This window comes from Coregonus clupeaformis, chromosome 19, assembly GCF_020615455.1.
Source record: "Coregonus clupeaformis isolate EN_2021a chromosome 19, ASM2061545v1, whole genome shotgun sequence".
Lineage (NCBI taxonomy): Eukaryota > Metazoa > Chordata > Actinopteri > Salmoniformes > Salmonidae > Coregonus > Coregonus clupeaformis.
In genome coordinates, this window is record NC_059210.1 from 3,250,671 (window position 1) to 3,255,564 (window position 4,894).

Sequence of the window (4,894 nt, forward strand, 5' to 3'; positions counted from 1 at the left end):
GAAATATCCCTTAATCTGGATGGTCTCCCTTTGTTAAAAAATACCAATATGTCGTTATGGCCACTTTTGTGCTCCATCAATCTATCACCACCCACAGTGTTTCCTCTGTCACTTGCAATTGCATCATCGAAACTAAGCTCCCTGGAATTCCTCAATGACACTTTGCTGTAGCTTAAAGAGTTGATGCAGACCGGCTTGAAATGGGGAGACAAAACACTGCAAGTGAAAGTTTGTTCTGTAACGTGATGCACCTGCAAAAGCCATAGTAAAATGCATAAAGATGTATTCTGGCTACTATGGCTGTGACAGGTGCACACAAAAAAGGCAGGTATGATGGGAGGATTACGTACCCGCAGTTAAAAAAACCTGTTTCTCAGAACTGACAAATCCTTCAGGGAATTGGTACAGCCAGAACATCACCATGAAGGGAAAACCTCTCCTCCACATTGATATGGTGAAGTCATTCCCAATTGACTATATGCACCTTTGTTGCCTCAGAATAACCCGGAAGCTCTTGATGATGTGGACTAGGGGAAAGACTGGGGCCAAGTTGTAGTTGGTGCAAGTCAAGGAGGTCAGTCAACGACTAAACCGACTAAAGGATTCAATTCCAGACTGCTTTGCTCGCAAACCACGGGGATTGGATGACCTTGACCGTTGGAAGGCCACAGAATTCAAACAGTTTCTACTCTATACTGGGAAAGTAGTCCTGAGAAGAATCTTGTCTAAAGAACAGTACACACACTTCATGGCCTTCAGTGTTGCCATGTGCATTTTAATCCACAGTGCCTATGGTCATGCTTTACTGAACTTCTTTGTGGAGAAGGGAAGGGTTTTGTATTGAGACACATTTCTTGTGTATAAGGTTCACTCCCTCCTACACCTCACTGCTGATGCTGAAGAACACGGCTGCCTTGACAACTGTAGTGCTTTCAAGTTTGAGAACTAAAGTACCAGTCAAAAGTTTGGACACCTACTCATTCAAGGGTTAACTTTATTTTTACTATTTTCTACATTGTAGAATAATAGTGAAGACATCAAAACTGTGAAATATCATGTAGTAACCAAAAAAGTGTTAAACAAATCAAAATATATTTTATATTTGAGATTTTTCAAATAGCCACCCTTTGCCGTGATGACAGCTTTGCACACTCTTGGCATTCTCTCTCTCTAAAGAAGATGGTCCGTTCAGGGAGGTGGCCACTTGTGCAAATTTGTAAAAGAGTGCAAGAACGCACCATAGAGCTTCTCCCCGCGAACAGGTCATCAAAATGAGACGGCCAAACAATGCCTACATACTTAATGATAGGTCATGCTGTGAGGTAGTGAGCCAAGAAGATGCCTCTGATACTTAACTCTGCAGGGTGTTTCAGCATCTGGAATCTTACACGCTGAGTCTGTGTGACTCAAGACTGTATTGGACTTTCCACCCCACTACAAGGAGCGCACACATGCGTCTCATTGCAAAGAGCAATCTTGTTAAGCGAGCTATTATACTTGAAGAGGACCATGGCACTCATGATGTGCTTACCATCTTGCACAGCCTGTAGCATGCCCCATTTAGCTACATCCAAGTTCACAAGCTGTATTAGTTTTGCAAACTATCTTGGCTGGTAAATGAAGAGACTGAACAATGTGGAATTGCTGTTTTGTTTTTCTGCACAGGGCACACAGCATTATTATGTTGTACATTTTGTAAAAGAGAGCACTGTTGAAGTTGTACCAGAGCTGTAGGTGGAGAAGAGAGGTGGGGTGAGTTGATCAGTTAAATAGTTTACCCTTTTCAGGCAAAGAGATGGATAAATAGTTAACTTTAAACAGTGTCTCATATCTTGCAGGACCTGTGTTGCTACTGGCCAAGAAATGCCAGCGAAACAATGATTAAGAGAGGAGACCGGCCTGACATTTTTATGGGAGAAGTACAGAATTTCCATCTTTTCATCCACTGGTAAAATATTATTTTACTGTACCCATCCACTCCTGTTTATACTGCCATGTATACTTGATTGTGTGGCTCTGGAGCAGGTTGCATCAGTTGAACATACTCCTATATGTAAGGCTAGTTTCAACGTAGAATATGTTCTAAGCCAGGCGTAAACCTGTGTCACCACCTGGTTGTAAGTAATAGTTTTTACATCCTGGCGTAGCAAAAGCTAAGTGTAATGTGGGGTAGACATATAGTATGAATCTATAACTAGTTTCCAAGGTAAGTGTTTCATGACTAGTCATGTCACATCTTGTTACATTTTCTAAATCATTACGTCGGGCATAGGTAGGCCCAACTTATCTCTTACACCTTATTAGCGTCCACCTGGTGCAACCCACTCCTGGTCAGTAGAGTCAGTAACTTCCACCTCTTAAGTACTATATTTTTTATTTTATTTTATTTCACCTTTATTTAACCAGGTAAGCCAGTTGAGAACAAGTTCTCATTTACAACTGCGACCTGGCCAAGATAAAGCAAAGCAGTGTGATAAAAACAACAACACAGAGTTACATATGGAATAAACAAAAACAAAACGTACAGTCAATAACACAATAGAAAATCTATATACAGTGTGTGCAAATGTAGTACGTTATGGAGGTAAGGCAATAAATAGGCCATAGTGCAAAATAATTACAATTTAGTATTAACACTGGAATGATAGATGTGCAGAAGATGATGTGTAAATAGAGATACTGGGATGCAAATGAGCAAAATAAATAACAATGTAAATAACAATATGGGGATGATGTAGTTGGGTGGGCTAATTACAGATGGGCTGTGTACAGGTACAGTGATCGGTAAGCTGCTCTGACAACTGATGCTTAAAGTTAGTGAGGGAGATAAGTGTCTCTAGCTTCAGAGATTTTTGCAGTTCGTTTCAGTCATTTGCAGCAGAGAACTGGAAGGAATGGCGATCAAAGGAGGTGTTGGCTTTGGGGATGACCAGTGAGATATACCTGCTGGAACGCATACTACGGGTGGGTGTTGCTATGGTGACCAATGAGCTAAGATAAGGCGGGGATTTGCCTAGAAGTGATTTATAGATGACCTGGAGCCAGTGGGTTTGGCGACAAATATGTAGTGAGGGCCAGCCAACGAGAGCGTACAGGTCACAATGGTGGGTAGTATATGGGGCTTTGGTGACAAAACGGATGGCACTGTGATAGACTACATCAATTTGCTGAGTAGAGTGTTGGAAGCTATTTTGTAAATGACATCGCCGAAGTGAAGGATTGGTAGGATAGTCAGTTTTACGAGGGCATGTTTAGCAGCATGAGTGAAGGAGGCTTTGTTGCGAAATAGGAAGCCGATTCTAGATTTCACTTTGGATTGGATATGCTTAATGTGAGTCTGGAAGTAGAGTTTACGGTCTAACCAGACACCTAGGTATTTGAAGTTGTCCACATATTCTAAGTCAGACCCGCCGAGAGTAGTGATTCTAGTCGGGCGGGCGGGTGCAAGCAGCGTTTTTATATGTATTTGCTGAAAGTATTACTATGTGAATTACTAATTCTCAATTGACCCTGTTTTGCCAGTGTTATGACTATGTTTATTGCACGGACAGATAATTACTCTGTGGCAGAGCAACGAGCCAAATGGAGGGTTGACACCTCCAATGTTGAATCTGACGAGGAACCAGCGAAGAGGGCGGTGACTAAACCAATCAGATTCCGTGTAGAGCCACCTGGTGAGGATTTCTTAACTACTCTTATTCCATTGTGTGTACTACATGCATCAGGAAGTAGATTAAAGTAATGACTATTCTTTTGTATTGTGCTTCGTAAGATGATGATGGAAGTGAAGCACTCCAGAAAAAGACAAATGAACCCAGACAAGCCCAGCTTCCAGTGCCCCAGCTTCCACCAGCCCCTAGTGGTAAGATCCTGCATTAGGCTACTAGGTCATTAAATGTATAATCAGCAAGTTGATGGTAAGTTTGACACACATTCAAGTATGTGGGTGAAGAAAAGCTTACAGTTAATGCAAGTACTAGTCTTAAATTGTAGAGACGACATGAAATCATAACCTAATGACAGTTGATATGACAAGAAATGACTACACCCATCTGATCTTGACATACTTGATTAGTAGTCAAATTACCAAAGTGTAACAGTTCTTTTTTTCTTTCTATTATGCAACTACAAGAGCCAGTGTCTTTGAAAATACCCTACAAGGTACATCATGTTTTAAATGTTTCAAGTCTGATAAACGAGCCTAGTTCTCAAAGTTCTGTTCCCACCAACTGAATGGGATGGACAGGAAAATCTGTTAAGCATGTACTGTCAATGTGGTAACGGTTTGACATCTGTGATATTCTCTGAAGTTGCAGATGCAGAGGACTTGAGACCATGTGCCACCTCAAGCCAGAGCGACAGTAAGTGTCTGGTTGTAATTAGTTATGGTAAACAATTGAATTGTATTAAGTATTATAGCTTTACAAACCTTTCAAAGCCACTCAATAGAATACAATTACCATCACGTTTGCATATTAGGTTATTTAAAGTATTATTACTAATTTGTGCATAATGTTAGAACTTTCCAAATAGTTGTGGTGCTGTGTACGGGTGAAGCTTGTACTGACAGTAATGAAATCACCATATTCGTCTGGGGTAAAACACAAGTGTGATGCCATGTTTGTAAATATCTGTATGTATTTGCCATCAAACTAAAGCATGATTTAAAACACAATTATGCTTAGGATTTATTTTTGTTGGGATTCATTAACCTTCCCACTGAGCTCCTGACTGACATCCCTTCACTTTTGGATCTGTGCTAGTTGCAAAAGCATGCAAAGTATGTCTTAAATTTTTTCTAAGTTAGTCCAAGTGTAGAGGAGGAGGCGATGGGGTGAGGTTGTGTTCCTCTAAGCGGGGAGGTAAGCTTGGCTTCTTCTTTATATGTGTCGAG

At 40.9% G+C, this 4,894-nt stretch overlaps 1 long non-coding RNA gene across 1 annotated transcript; it reads left to right on the forward strand.

Moving 5' to 3' along the window:
* Positions 1 to 1,667: 1,667 nt before the first annotated feature.
* On the forward strand, positions 1,668 to 4,372 carry LOC121531301. The gene is made up of 6 exons (XR_005994115.2): positions 1,668 to 1,752; positions 1,839 to 1,948; positions 3,552 to 3,674; positions 3,773 to 3,862; positions 4,133 to 4,161; positions 4,311 to 4,372. It is a non-coding gene; the product is annotated as an uncharacterized LOC121531301 (long non-coding RNA).
* Positions 4,373 to 4,894: the final 522 nt, after the last annotated feature.